We start from the raw sequence: 16,851 nt of genomic DNA on the forward strand, positions 1-16,851 counted from the left end.
TGGCTATTATGGCCAGGGATATCATATAAAGCTTGAGTCTGCTCCTTCCCAGCACAGCAGCAAGGCATGATCATTGGGAAACTGCTGAGCAGCAGCGACAGGAGTGTTTTCACACTGCTGATTCTTCTGTGAAACTGCAGCTGCGACAGCTTACATGTTTGTGCCTTTGGTACTGGACATTAAGACACCAATTTTACTTTAATCCATGACTGATGTGATTTAAAAAGAGAAAACCAGAGTTGATCCGTTGTGACCAGGTTGCACTCACGTACATTTTTAATTATTGTTCAAGGAAGGAGAGAAAAGGACCAATAATATTGCATTTAATTATTTCATCAACTGACAGTATGATATCCCACACTGGGTTTCTGGTGAAACTATAGTTCTCATAGACACAAATTCCCTCTTTCAACATATAATTGCCAAAATTAAAAGAAAATCATCAAAACAGGTGAGCTTATTTATTCCTACTGTTTGTTACATATTGGCCCTTTTCAGACAAGAGATTTTATTAATGGTCAATCAAGCTTATAAAATATGGAATTGCGGTGTCAATCATTTCTGGGTTTCTATTCCTGAGGATGTGACAGAGAGATCCATGGCGCGAAACTTTCTTCCAACATCAGTGTACATAAAGTGAGATAAATTGCTATGGTCCTCATATGGAGTTACCGTTTTCCTACAACACGTCATACCGCTAGGAAAACATCATATTAGTGTGCCAAGCATGGTGTGGTTGTGAAAAATAAAGTTTCAGTAAACAGAAGCAACTTTTCTACATCTTTACAATCATGGAACAATCAGAGTCAGTCAGTATATTACTTGGGTAACAATGTTTTATAACATTGTCTTTTTGCCATAAAAGAATCATATGAAGCTGCCATACATGTAGCATTGTATTTAACAAAAGAGTGGTGGAAGCCAGTGTGATAATATTTAATATGGCAGAAAGCAGAAGTTTACAGCTCAAACGCACAAACAGTTTTCTCTTTTTAATTTGTTTTATATACAGAAAAAAAATGATTCAATGCTGCTGCTAATTATCAGTGGCGAAGTCATGAAGAAGGAAAGTTTGGAAGACACATTTAATGCAATCTGTTAGGTTCTTCTGAGCAGCTGATCATAAGCCACATCAACCCATTACTTACCTGCATGCGTGCCTTTCTTTTAATGTGACTGCTGCAACTCAGACTTGTGTCATGTTAAATGTGTGTGTTTGTTTGTCAGATTGCCATTGCACTGAAAAGTTTCGGGGGAGTGATTCGCACACAGCACTGACATGCTCATTTGCCATATTATTAATGAAAGCATGTCTTAAAGGGGCAATTGCCTACCATCCATATCTAAGGTAACGGGTGTATTGTTGTTGATATGAGGTCAATATGACAACCAACAAACAAACTGCTTCCCTGATTTTTACCACACTTATGTCATGGATTTTGAAAAAAGGCATCACACTGAAATTCCAGATCAGTGATGTTTGTAACAGCTTGTTGTTACAAGAGTTTATAACTGACTGTACAAGTAGATAGTGCTAAATGGAAAAATATTATTAAAATGTGTGTATGTCTGTTGATAACCCAAACGTTTTTGTGTTTGATCTCTTAGAAATATTTATTTGAGAATGAATCAACCTGAGGGTGAGCAAGCTCATCATCAAAAGGCATTTCTTGTCCTTGAGGCAGGAAAAGTGAAGGTCAAAGAGAGAAATAATTAAATTCCATAAATGTCCATAAAGACAGTTTTAGGAACTCCTGGAGAGGTTCAACCATCAAGGCTTCAACAGTCAGTAAATGGTTAGTGTATGTATGTTTGTAGCTTGGTTTAGTGTCATGCTGACTATCGCTGACACGAGTTCATATCATACGTGTGTCTATGTGTGTAACGTCATCAAAACCTGGGAATCTGATGTACAATTTAATGCAATAAATGTAAACATATTGAAATGATTACTCCAGTTATACCAAAAACAGTCTAGCTCTATATTTGGACAAAGATAGATACTCTATTGATCTGATTGTTTAGCAGTGATGCTAGTAAACAAAGCTTTCTTATCAACGGTAATGGATAAAGATGTGTAACAGTATAACTCGTAGTAATACATGTGAACCACTCATTATTGCGTTTAAATATTTTGTATGTTTAAACGTAATTAAATAATTGTACTTGGAGATCTGTAATTTTTAACAGATACATGCTGATAATGCAATGTTAACACACTGAAAGTGGTACACAACATTCAATGTTGCAAATGAGAGTGAGGAGAGGCTGGGGGTCGATGTAGGATGCATGCTCTTCAGTACAGCTGACAACAAAACATTTCTAAGAGAAGCTGGCGTCATTATTGGAGCAGGTAGAAAGTAGGGCTCAGAGGTCACTGAAAATCTGAATGGCTCATTGAGTGAGATGTTTTCAAAACCCAAAGGGACCCAAAACAAAATGCTTTTCTCCCACAGCAGCTCTTAGTCCATAAAATCTTGGCTGTTGCAAAAGTTTCTACACACACACATCAGGGAAAAATGTCTTGTCCAAGACATTGCGATTCAACACATGGACATGGGAAGCTGATCCAACTGCCAACCATGCAACTTGTGGACAACCGCTCCTTTTTCCTGAGCCACTGCTGCTGTAGGACTCTTTCTTAATGTGATTTTCACACGTTCTGCAGGTAATGATGCAGAATCTTAGGTGAATGAAGCCAAATTCCACAAATGACTGAACAGATAAAAATGCATTTTTAATAAGAAGATTATTAAAATTCATGATATTGGTAGCTCTTTATTGTTTTCAATTTCATTGTGTTTCCAGTACATTTGGTATTATAATAATTGGTCCCAAAAGAGACTGGTGCAAATTAGGCCTCTTTTGCCTCGAGCAATGGAAACATGGACCATGCAGGAGGCCACAGACAAAGGGTCCACTTTTTTACCTGAGGTTAAGAATTGAAAAAAAAAAAAGTAAAGGCGTCAATAATCTACACAAGTGGAGCCAGTCTCTCAAGGTTCTGGAGCCCTTCAGCGTATTATTCATACCAGCTATTGCCAGAGGATTCATAATTGACCTCTGCACTTAGTTTGAAAAAAAAATAAAAAATCTTGAGATGAAAGAATGTTATGTTTTGTAATTCAACTTTTGAGTCCCTCTATCCTCAGTCCAATAGTATTGGATTGCAAGTCATGAATTATTCAACACGTAAGAGGCGAGGCAACCTTAGCTGAAAGATGTTATATGAATCAAGTCTGCAAGATATCAAATGAGTTGGTTCGAAAAGGAAAAACAATCAACAAATAAAAGTCACCTCAAAATAAATAGGGTCTCTGTTGGACAGAAATTTCCTCAGTGAAAACTGGGGAAATAACTCTCAAATAGCATTTTTTCTGCAGTATGCTTATATTTGATATGAAAAATTCTCCATTAGTGTTTATTGACGTGGAGTGGAACCCTATTATCTACCTTTGCTGAAGGGGGGCAAATGCTTCATTTATATTCCAGTGCCTCTTCACTCAGTCTCTGAGTTGTAATTAGCTATGTTATTGTCAAATGGTAATCACAGCATCAAGTGTTGCTGTTGGGTTGCTCACGAGTACATAATTATATCTGTTAAAAATTGGGGGTTGCATTTGTTTGATAACTAAAGTCTTTGTCATCATAAACACTTTAAGTGAGGTTAGTTGTTTACAGTTTTATTGTGGTATCATATTGATTTATCTTTATCTATCAATATTGATTCATTGGAAATCTGTTGTAAAGTGTAGATAATAATCCAGCTTTATGGATGAAAAAAGATTCTGTAATTTAGCTTTTAAAAAAAGATTCAAAAGAAGAAACAGCTGAAAAGCAACTACTTGTAACTGTTCACTGTCTACAATTAAAAGAACAGCCTTGCTCTAAACTCTCTAAATCAGCATTGGGATCATTGCAAAGTACACCCCAGCACACCTATATGCATCTACTTATTTTACAATGACCACTGGGCCTTGTGAGAGAGAAAAAAACAATCACAAGGTTATAAGGAGAAAACAAAAAACTGAGTAAAACTCAAGTGGTTGGAGGACTAAACCACCATGTGTTATAAAACCCAACAATTTTCATGAAAAATGTCATACATGTGCAAACTGAGAGCGAGCATATTGTTTTCTATGTCAATAAGGTCTGCTTCTAAATGGGTTTCACAGACAAAAAGAATTCTTATTGACTAAATCTTGTGAAACAATAATCTCAATAGTCGATTCTAAACTATGTCATATACTTAGATTGCATTTCCCAAAAAAGTCTCAGAAAACTGCTTCATTTAAGATAAGGCCACTTACATATTTCTCATGTTGGTCTTAGTTTTCCTGTTAAGTTTTAAGATGAAGTATTATTACACTAAAACTTAAATCTTTTTAACCAAAGAATATCTATGTTGCAACATGGTACCCAGCACATAACTCAATCTGTGTTGCCATTTTACCAATGAGACCATGCTAAAGTGCCCCCTTGGGAGCCAAAATGTGTACTAAACTGCCCTCAAGTGCCCTCTCGGGAGCCAAAACTTGTGCTAAAGTGCCCTCTCGGGAGCCAAAATGTGTGCTAAAGTGCCCTTTACAGTGTTGAGGCCGAGCTATATGCCCTTTTTTTTTCCTTCCGCCCCTGCCCTTCAAAAAGTCTGTGCACGGGTTAGAGTGTGCTGACCACTGTCTACGACGTGCCAGGCACTAACTACTCATTTGGACTTCAAACTACCAGGTTTAAAAAAAATACTAAAGTTTCAAGCACCCTTCTCACCATGGCAAAACAGCGTGCCCACTGCTCTTCTCCTCCATCTTTAGTGGACCATGCTGACAAGAGCATGGCTTCTTGCTACAATGAAATTGAATTAAAAAATACATATGGCAGCCAGAGAAAACACACTGGATATCTGTAATTTCCAAAAACTCCTGAATTAAAAGTAGGCTTATGGTACATTACCTGTTGATAAAGATAGATTGATCCAATCTAGCAAGTGATAATCAGTTAATTCAGGAAAGCGCTTTCTTTATCTGTCGGTTGCGATTGGGTTGACAGGACTTTTTGATGGTTTCAATGTGTTACAGAATGTGATGTAGACGAGGAAATGAGAGGACCCGAATGCAGATTTATAGTAAAAACTTGAGGCATGGAAAAGCCAGAATTCAAAAACCTAAACTGACAAAACAGAACAGACAAAAACCTGACTATGACAGTGAAAAATAACTTGACTTGAATGATGTCAAACCTGACATGAACAGTGATGGTAACAATGACAAACCTGACTTGACAACACAGGTGATGGTAAAGATCTGACAAATGGCATGACATTTTTTCTCTAACAGAACCTTTTTTTTTATTTGTAAAAAAAGCTCATAGAGTCATTACCACTGAAATCTAAAAGAATGCATTGCTCAACAGAGCTGAGTCTGTCAACCAACATATTGCACTGCTGGGATCTGTGGTTTGATGATTGTTTTACAGTAAAAGCTGCAATATAATGGTATGCCCACTCTCTTTTTTCTTTAAGCTTTTTTTTTTTTCATTGGCATACATCCATGTCATATGACGTTTTTTAAAATTATTTGTAGTATTCTTGTATTCTGTGTGTGTGTGTGTGTGTGTGTGCATGTATTTGCATGGGTGTGCAGGCGTGCGTGTGTCAACTCATAAAACCTTTAGAGAACCTGTTCTTTTCTCTGTGTTCTAAAACCGGTAGTTGTGCTCAATGCTTAAATGGCCTTTCATTCACATTTACAGATTTTGTTTTGAGAGAAATTATCTATCCGCTAACCTAACTGACCCCATTACGATGGGTTTAGAGTAATGAATTGCCTCTTGAATTGCAGCTTTATAAATGGCTCTCAAATGGAGAGCAGGCGTTTGATGATGCAGTAATTGTAACTTGAAGAATGTATTAGCTGTGAACTACAGGCAGTTTGGGACAGCCTCAGTTCAATATGTCTACACACATTGGGCATAGAAAGGCTCATTTAACCCTGGTGGGTGTGTACATAAAGAGTAAATCAAAGTTGTTTCAAAGTTATTGACATTTAGATAGAAATAACAAAAATGTACAATTCTTGAAGGACAAAAAAGTGAGATTGCTGTTGAAGGTTGTATAACTCAGCTGATGCATTAACTGCATTACCTGAAACTGGTGCAACAGTTTAAATCAAGTTTGTATTTATCTACACCATGGGAGAGATAGTAATTTTCTCACAATCCTGTAGTTTCTATTTCTGACATGATTTGATAAGAAAATAAAGATAAAAAAAATGTGCTGTAATTTCACTTAGACAATGTGAAGCTACCTGCAACTTTGTTTGCCTATTCTTTACAAACTTCACTGCGGAGAAGCTTCCCTCACTGGGAACTTGATCACTGGGAACTTGATCACTGGTGACCCGAAGAAGCTGTTGAACAAGAAGAGGAGAACCTCCAATCAAGGAGAGAGGAAATAATTTAGGGAGTGGTCAGATATAGCTAATTTGACTGAATTCAGTGTATTCATATTGACAGTTCCCAACACATGGCATCTCAAGACAGCTTAAACATAAACAATGAAATAAGTTTGGCCATTATAATTGTATTCACGTAATAAGGAAGGGAGGAAGGCCCATGTCTGGGTGGCTGGGGCCTGGCGGGGTCGCTGGGCTGTTGCCCCTGGCTCCCGGGGGGGCCTCTGCCCTATGCTTATGGGGGCTCTGTCCGGGGGCTTCCTCTGCAGTCTTCTGGGTGGATACCCAGTGGTTGCCCACTGGGTGGGCTTCCTGGGTTCTGTGCTCCGTGGGGGCTGCTGGTGGCTCTATCTGCCTGCTTCTGATTGCTTGGGGGGGCTGTGGATTGTAGCCCTGTACACTTATACACTCATAACTAACCACGGTTACCATGTAGGTCCTGTGCCATGGGTGTTGCATGTTCTCACACACACACACACACACATTTATTAGCCCAGTAGCATGGTCGCTAAGCAGTTGATGTATTATCATGTCGTCTCAGGTCATCTATATCCACACCTGTGTTGTATGCGATTGCTGCTACTTGTGCTTGTTTTTGTTTGTTTGTGTGTTTGTTTTTTCTCTGCTTGTCTGCTTTCAGGTGCTCCTGGTGGCGCTAAGGCTGGATTCCCAACAGAGACCATGGATTGTTGTCTGTTTTGTTTTTTACAGGTGTAGCAGCTGGTTGTCTGGTTTTTGTTTCTATTTTTTGTTCCGTTTCCTCTTCTTTACTCTTCTTCTTTCCTTGTCCCCCGGTCCGGTTCAGCTCTATTACATGTTATATATTGTAAACAAAAATAAATAAATGGGCATCAAGGGGCGCTTTACATTTATAAAACTTCCCTTGGCAAAGCAAGTCTTTTTGGCATAAAAGGTATTCAGACTACAATTCTGCTGCCATAATGCTGGACAGGACAAGGGGGGAAAAAAAAGGTCGACTCGACCAGTAGGGATGACGGCAGCAGCTGGTGGTCGTGGCGTACTGGCGCTGGAGACTTTGGGCATGCCAGAGGAATCACTGGAGCCCGTGGCACGTGGCTGAAACTCCATGTCCTCTCCTGTGTAACAATAAAATAAATTGGGTAATCAAACATGAGTTAAAGTCCTTAATTGAACAAATTTGAAACCACATCATACAGGATTTACGCATGAACCTCTATCTTATAGGGCTGTGAGCAGGCTACTGTATTAACACATTTGTTGTGAGTTACACAAATAAATAGGTATTTACCTTGGGTTGTCGGAGTCACTCACACGTGCTCCCAGCACCCCTGAGAGAGCAGTGTCACCCATAATCGCGCCGACTCGCTGTTCAAACAGGGTGGGCCCCTCTTCTCCTGCCCCACCGCCTGTTTAACCATACTTCAACGGTGGGCAGCCAGCCTCCGCTTCACATCGACCTTGATGTCGGATGTTCTTCTTGACCTCCGCTTGTGTTCGGTTCTCCGACCCCACCGCATTCACAGCCTCGCACACTCTCACCCACCCACTCCTCTTACGTTTGCTGCTTATGCCAGATGATAGCGTGCCAAAGAGCACATTTTTGCACGCCTCCACTTCGGAAAGTAGCACTTCCATCTCGGTTTCGGTGAAGTTTGTAGATGCAGGGCTCATTTGAATACGATTTGCATATTTAAGTAGGGGCGTGGACAGGGAGGAGTCGGGTACTCCGACATGTGCGCTCAATTCCATGTTGATTGGGATGTACGAAAAAATGTGATTGGATTCACACATTGATACATCCGGATATTTGTATGTTGGAGGGCACTTTGGTTTGAGCTTATGCCATGTTTCAGTAGGAAGTCCACGCAAGTCTTTGTATATGAGGTCCCTGGTTAGGAATACCTGCTTCTGGAATGACAGAAGAAAAAACAAGAAAGGCCTACACCTAAACAGAGAGTAAAGAGTAAAGTAAAAAAAAAAGCAAGGTGAGGAAAGATGCATGATGTCCCTAAGTTGTCTCAGCCTATAGTTAAATTAATAATGGGATTGCTAACCAGAGCCAGCCTAACCAATGGTCCCAAAGAAAAAATATATAGTTGCGAGGTCCCTGGCTCCCTTGCGAGCCCAGGAAGCCAATGAAGAGAAGCTGGAGTTGGACAAAAATGATCTGTCCTACTAATTCTCATAAAGATATGGTTTTATTGACGTCCTCGAGCCATGACCTTGAGTGTGCACAGGAAAGGTTTGCAGCTGAGTATGACACGGCTGGGATAAAGCTCTTCAAATCCAAGGCCATGGTTCCCACTTCATGAAAGTCCTAGTATGTTATTGGCACATCTTTCAGAACCCACTACAGTTTGTTTATCGTCCTGGGGTTGGTGTTGAGGATGCCTTCGTGTACCTGCTTCAGCGACTCTGATCTGTAAAGCATGCAGCACAGTGAGGATCATGTTCTTTGACTTCTCCAGTGCTTTTAACAGCCTGTACTGTTAAGTAAGAAACAAGATGTTTGAAGCAAGATGTTGAATATCTCATAAGTATGTGGTAGAGGATTACATTTTCTCATCAGCCATGTACAGCAACACACACACAAAAAAAACCTGAAGAAGCTTACAAGTAGGCTATTTGAAGGTATGGGAGTGGTCTCAGAACCTTACAACAGGTTGTTTTAAAATATAATTTTGTACAAGCTGTTATACATACAAACGATATAAGAAAACAAATTTGCGCACCTTTTAAGCAGAGGTCAGCAACAGGCTTCTTTAGGTGTGCTGCTATAAGGATTGGCATAGGATGTCATTCTGTTCCCTTGCAATAGCCATTTACAGTGTGATTTTATCTTGTGTGTGTGTCATTATTAAATCATAAACAGTAGATTCTTAACTAATAAACTCATCAAATAACTAATAAACAACATTCTGTGCATTTTGCAGGTATGCTTGGGACAGTTGTCCATCTACATGGTCCAATTGTGCGTTATTGCCAAACATTTCCACTAAGGTGTCGTCTTTCCAAAGGAAATTGTACCAAAAGTCTCATGATTTGTTGAGATGCACATTTAGTAACCTAAACTATGCTGGCATGTTTTTTTTTATAAAGAGATGAAGCTTTCTACTGGGAACCCCTCCTAACAACTAAATGAGTTCCGTAAATGTTAAGATTTTTGTCAATGCCTTTCCTCTTTGGTATTGTGTATTGCTATTGTGTATTGTCAATCATTGTATACAGTGTTGACTGTATATGTTGACATATACTCGTCGAGACAATTCAATTTCCATCTTAACTACAGAGCATGCTGGCAAATCAACCATATGATGTTATACATTATTTGCTAAAGCAGTTCATGTAGTTCTGTTGTATAACAGTTCAGGGAAAACCAAGTGTAACACATAAACGAAAAAAACCTAATTTCCCATTACATCCATCTCCTGTCTGTTAGTCCTGCAGTTGGGTCCTTGTCCTCCTTCTTCTCTGACCATTGATTGTGACACGTTGGTTACTTTTTGTGTTGGACAGTCCCTCACTGCTTCAGTAACAGAAAGTGAGACCTTGTATGGGTGCATTACGTACATACCGACATGCTACACCTAATTCAATGAACAAGATGCCAGACGACAGCTGACAAGAAAGTGGATGGGAGTGACAGAAAGGAAAATTAAGGTATTCTGTTGCTTCTAGTCTAACCAAAATTATTGTCGATATAATGCAATAAAGCTAATGGCAGAGTATCAACTCCTCCCCCACTCCACATTTGACTGACCAATGAAAATTTGGACAACTCAGACTTTTACTGTCCCCTAAATATTAATTGGCTAGCAGGGAGAGGCTTCAGTCATGGTATTGATCGTGTCACACAAAGGCCTGTGACTGAAAGCACACCACTTAACTGCTCCATGCAGCCCACTCCCTCCTGCCTCCTTTTGGGGACTTTATGGTATCTTAATTGGAAGGCTTGAGAATGACATCTATTCTTATGTGTAAACGCTCATATATATCATATTTCCCTTCTACCACTTGTAGGAGTTATGTTATGAGCCATTATGTAAGGTTTTAAAAAAACAACTATATGACCATCTCAGTTGGAGGACTTGTTGCTTGCCAGTCTGTTACACTCAAGCTGCCAACACAGTCTGAAAAATCACACTTTTTTGGAGTAAGGAGTTTGAAATATATTTCCTGCACCATGCCTCATTGCATTCACAGTATTCCTGCTGTGTCCTTGTGAGTGCTCCAAGCTTGTCTATTTAATGTGGTGGAGATCTCACTTTCTCGATGATGATTAAGGGAAGAAATGGTTAAGACCCCCGTCTTACATATGTAACATTCATTACTTATTCTAGGCATTACCTTAGCTTTGAAAAGCTCAATCAGTAGCTCCCACATTGAAATAACTAAATCACTGGCATGGTTACTCATCATAGCAGATGTTAAAAAGTCTCAAATACCTGATAAATCCCAAAGGCAGCACAGTATCCAAACTAGTGTAGAGTAATGTTTTAAAGAAAAAAATTACCAGAACAGGGCTCAGATACACCCAAGCTACAAATTAATATACAATACCAACACTCCAACAATACCAACATGATTATATGAAATGATGATCATATGAAAAACACATTTCTGATCATAATTATTTTTTCAGCTGAGGTTCAGGAGCAGGACAACACTTCCAATGTTCCCTTTCCTGTTTTATGTCTATAAATGTCCACCTTCCCTGTAGACTTATTTTTGTTCCTAAAAAGTACAATTTGAAATATATTGTAAAAACATAATTGTGAAGAGATGGGGTTGCTTCTATTGTTCTTGGTCTACCCAACAGCACTTTAGCTGAAATAGTGACCCTGTCAGAGAACGTTCAAATTTTCCTGTCCACTTACAGTTGATGCTTTTTATCTGATGGACAGAAAAGCACATTTCATTACTACTGATACAGACAACTGACACCCTTGAAGTTACATCCTATTCTCTATCGCAGTGATTCCCAACCTTTTTCCTAAGATTCCCCCTATCCTTATCGACAAAAGGAAAAAATAAAAAAGCTACCCCAACCACTTTCCAGTACAGTACTTTTCCTTTAATGAAAATTTTATGGCCAGTTTAAGCTGTCTTATATTTGTTTGTAATCTAAATTAAAATTACCCCAATACAACACATTCTCTTAGTCAATTTGAGCTTTATCAAAAGCGAACATCAGAACAGTGATACATGATTTTAACATCAGTTTAGATGACATGGGTGGCAAAACATGTGGAAGACAAACTATATTCGAAGGTCAGTCACATATACTGTATTTCTAGCAGAATAAGGAGTTAAAGTTTGTGACACTCATCCATGACATTTTAAGTCAGCTCTGAGACATAAATGATCCTGTGAGGAGTCTTATAATTAGGAGTGTTTTGCATGATTTAATTGATCAACAGAGAAAAAGGGAATATCCACAAGGTATTAATTACAAGTCTCCACAATTTTCTGTTGCCTGATCCAAAATTCACTAAAGTAGGACACATTTACATGGATTCTCTCTCTCTCTCTCTCTCTCTCTCTCTCTTCATAATGAAATATGAATGATAATCCAGGGTGGTCTCAGCTTCCAACAATGCTCTGAGCCAATGCCATAGGCAAGGAGTTCCTCTAGCCTCTTTCTATGCAACATCCCTCTAGCCAAGAACTGATGCCTTTTCAAGTGTCTTACATAAAGTGGAAATGTTGAGTATGAAGAGGATGGAGGACTGCACAAACACAAATACATGAGTCAAAGTCCTGTCTGTGTCAGGGGAGGGAAATACACACACCTTAATCAAGCAAAGCATCTATATTTTATTTATTGCCTTTTTACTATTCAGTGTATACCACTATTAAATAATTCACAAACTTATTTTTTAAGTCAGGTCTCACTACACAATACTTAGAGGTTTTAGATTTTTTTAATCAGTTTCCCTGGAAACTTTTTATTCAACTTGTTTACTACCTTAAAGTGACTTTTGATACATAACTCAATCATTAATTCCACCAAGAGGACTTCCAACAATTTAGTTTTACTAAGGTAATACAATTAGCCGTTTAGCAGCAAAGCACCAAAACGTTTTAAACATGACACAATTAATCTATAGGTCAAACTTCATTACATTCATCCTAAAGCCTCACAATAAACAGCTCTGCTTGGCCAAACAGGCTGCTAGACATATTACATGATGAAGACCCCGTGTTTTATGACACAGTGTCACAGTTTTTAATAAAATAAGTACAATGTTTTTATCAAACTGTCTTTAATTGCACACTTAGCAGAAAAAAGGTTGATGCATGTATATGTATATGTGCATGCATACATGTATGTGTGTAAAGGGGTAGTTTACCTAGCTTGTCGCCACAGACTGCCAACATCAAGATACAAGAGCCAAATCCAATTTCTACTCTCAGGTCACACGTCTGTCCACTCAGCTACCCTTCAAACCTCTTTCAAACTGCCGCCCTCTTGATCATAATCCTCACTGCAACACAATCCAGTGTGACTCAGGGGGAATCTTGGATGGCTAGAAAGCCAACTGGGAGGCCAAAAAGTCCAGACTGTTTGTCACCTTCCACTCCAGATGCCTGATTTCTCACACTCAGAATGAGGGCCTTGCATTCTAATTCAGTGCACCAATTGAAACAAAAACTTAAATGACCTGAGCGACTACAAAGAGCTGAGACTGTAAGTGATGAGTTCATAGTCACTAATCTCCCAATTTCTGTAATCTTTCCATACCCACATTCACCAATTCAGGGTTGGGGAGGGGACGGAGTGGGGTGAAGGGACTGAAGCCTAAACTCATAAGCTTTCATTATAAAGAGTAATTACTGCTGGCAGGAAGAACCTCCTGTATGTCTCTGTCTAGCAGTAGAGCTGAAGTCTGTAGATTTTTAGGTGTTTTTTGATTTCCATGATATAACTTTAGGTTTTCATGTTTCAGGTTTCTGTTTGGTATTTAGTTTCTTGCCATGTTTTCCCCACTGTTGCTCATCATTAGGTTAATCATTGGCACCTGTTTTTGTTCACAGCTGCACTCCATCACCAATTACCTCCCCACAGAATTTAGTTTCCAGGTGTACTCATGTCATTGCCAGATCCTCACAGTTCACCACCATTAATGTTGTCAGGTTGGTCAAGTAATTGTTAATTTTCTTATCATAGTTCATGTCAGGTCTTGTTATTTTTGTTAAGTTTTTTTTAGTATTTTGGCCTAGCCACGCTTTTTGTTTGTTTGTGTTTAAATAAATCAAATTTTTCTATCTCTGCATCCGGGTCCTAACTCCTTGTCAAGCCACACCACAGCCTACCCCGTTGTGACAGAAGCATCACAATGATCACACCCTGATGTTTTAACCCAATATTATGAAAAGGATGGGGAATGTAATTCTTTATGCTCATCAACATGTGCAGCATTTTTCATTTATTTATTATTTTTTTAACAATCAGGTTCAGTAGCTCTAGGGGAGGCCCCACCACAGAGCCAGCCTTCATTCTCATTTTGTTTCTTTGAGTCACTGGCTCTGATGCTGTTGCCCTAACAGATGGCCGCAAAGCAGATTGCAATCTAAGTAGAACAAGTGCAGACATGAGGAACCTAAGGTCCTTCCATAGGTTACTTCTGGTCTTCCTAAAATCCCAAATCATCTTTTTTGTTTTGTTTGTATTCACGATGAGGGGATTGTCCCCACACCATGCCATAGAATGGTTGACCAACTTCATGTACTCAGCCTCTTGTCTATCACTGATACACCCAACAACTGCAGTGTCATCAGAGTATTTCTGGAGATGATAGGACTCTGAGTTGTACTGGAAGTCTGAGGTGTACAGACAGAGGAGAAACCGTGTCAGTACAATCCCCCTATTGGTGCTCCTGTGCTACTTCCCACTCTCTCAGACACATAAACCCTTCAGTCCCACAAATTGTGGGTTGTTTGTTAGGTAGTCAATAATCCAAGTGGTTGGGGAGGCATCCACCATTATTTTCTGGAGTCTCTAACAGAACAGTGTAGGCTTAATTGCATTAAAAGCACTGGCGAAATCAAAGAATGTGATCCTCCCCATGCTGCTTGTTTTGTCCAGATGAGAGCGGGCTCGTTAAAGCAGGTAGATGATGGCACCAACCCCAGGACAATAAGAACCCTGTACTGGGTTCTGAGAGGTGTACACTTGCTGACTTAGGTGAGCCAATCTCTCCAATACTTTCATGATGTTGGGATAACAAGATATCTTCCACAGCACTGGAACTTTCTCATGACTCTCTCATGAGGCTGAGGTTGAAGAGGTGTTGTAGAATCCCACATAGCTGTTCTATGCCTGACTGCTGAATACAGAGAGGCTGAAGGGGGAGACAGATGAGGTGTCACTGTGTCCTGATGTGGGTGGAGATGTTGGTGAGGCTGTGTTAAGATCCATGACTGGGGTGCAAAATTCAGGTCAATAGGTTCAGGTCAATAATTTTGGTGACTGCAGTCATTCACCTAAATTTTCTGGAGCTTCTCACAAAAAAGTGGAGGATAAATTATATCAGAGGGATCTTTATTTCCTTTTATCTAATATATATTTTCATATATATGTATATCATTCCTCCTGGGAGATTTCAGGTTGTTCCCAGGCCAGAAGGAATAAATAATACCTGCAGCGACTTTGGGGTCTGCCCGAGGGCCTCCATCCAGTTGGAGGTGCCTCCAAAGGGGATCGACAAGGAGGCATCCTAATCAGATGTCCAAACCACCTCAGCTGACTCCTTTTGATACAGAAAAAGGCTGAGTAGTGTGATCTCCCTATAGCTTGAACACACACTTCAGTGCCCTTTCTTCAAAATGGGAACCACCTCCCCGGTCTGCCACTTCACAGGTGCTGTCCCAGACCTCTATGTGACACTGAAGGCGCATGTCAGCCAAGAAAGCCCAATAATGTTTGGAGCTTAGCTGTCCAAGATGCCAAGATGATCTTGTTTGTTTGTTTAGTGTAGTGTAATCAGAAAATATGATTTCTAGTACCCACTATAATAAACCAGCTTGCTATGCATTAACTTCAGAAAGACCTTAGATGATTTGAGTACCTCTAAAAAAAATAGCAATTCCCTGTTTGTTTATTTGAGCAATCTCAAGTCTTATTCAAGCCTTTTGGTAATTTGGTTTTATTGTGCCAGATTTATTTACCCTGAAGTGACATACTGATAGGAGCGGAGCAGATGGATATCCACACGTCCTTGGAAAATTCATCATGAAAAATGCATCCGACACCTGTATAATTAGCCTAATTATCTTTTCCTAATAAGTTCCCTCAATCAATTATGCACAACTTCCACAATGCAATCAGGATAAAAGTAAATCTGATGACATAATACCCTTCAAAATAATTACCCCTTCCCTCTCTCTTTCACAGTGCCCCTCTCCTCCCCTCATCCCATCAACCAACACCCATCTCTGGGACAGCTTTTCTTTTGATAACCAACCCCCATCTCCAGTATTCAAACTTGAACAGAAAATAAATTTAATGCAGAGAATTTTGTCATGATGTTTGCTTTCATCGCTACCATGTAAAATGCACTCTTAATTCTAGCCTAGTAGTGATGCCAAAATGATAATAAATTACCACTCAATTGTATACTTTTATCAGTTTTTAAAGTACATCTTTAAGAGGCTCCTTTGTCATCTCACTAATGAATGTGGAAATGTGTGTGTGCGTGTGAGTTTTAAGAGAAAGGGGTGCAGGGATGAATCAGAGTCTCTACTAATTTATGTCTGTTGTACCAGATTGAAAAAAACTTGTGCAGTCAGCATTTGTGTGCAAAATCCTAAATATATCCATGATAAAAAGTACAAAAACTGACTATTTGCTGCCGATCATCCATAAAAACGTTTTGGCATAGCGCTGAAGATTTGTTGGTTAGTGTTTGAAGACTATGATGGTTATACCTAAACTTTTTCTTACAATGCAACTATCACCATCATGCCTGCCATTTTGCTAGCTTTCCTGGTTATATGCAAACATGTCTTGTTATGACAAAACACTGTCAATTTCTGGCTGACTTTAAAATAAAATGAGGCTGCAACCGTACTTCAGAAAAAATGCTCAAAAGATTGTATAGCTGGCAACTTTTTCTGGGAAATAACTGCGGAATATTGCCAAAGTGAGCGAAAATGGAAACTGGCATCCCATTGTCAGAATTACAAGCTGTAAATTGTTTTAATGAAATATGAAGTTGACAGAAGCTGAAGCACTATAAAAAGGAAAAGGGTGCACGTGTGGTATTCCGCCAGAATGGGCTGCAGAACATTACTAAAATGAGAGAGAGAGACAGAAGAACAACTTTAACAATTCATTGCAATAAATGAGGAGGGACAAATAGTTGAAATGGCAGAAAAAAAATCTCTGTGCCAGAAATCTGAGAAATAGTAGTTTACC

This window comes from Leuresthes tenuis, unplaced genomic scaffold (genome assembly GCF_036924035.1).
Source record: "Leuresthes tenuis unplaced genomic scaffold, fLeuTen1.0.hap1 SCAF_23, whole genome shotgun sequence".
Lineage (NCBI taxonomy): Eukaryota > Metazoa > Chordata > Actinopteri > Atheriniformes > Atherinopsidae > Leuresthes > Leuresthes tenuis.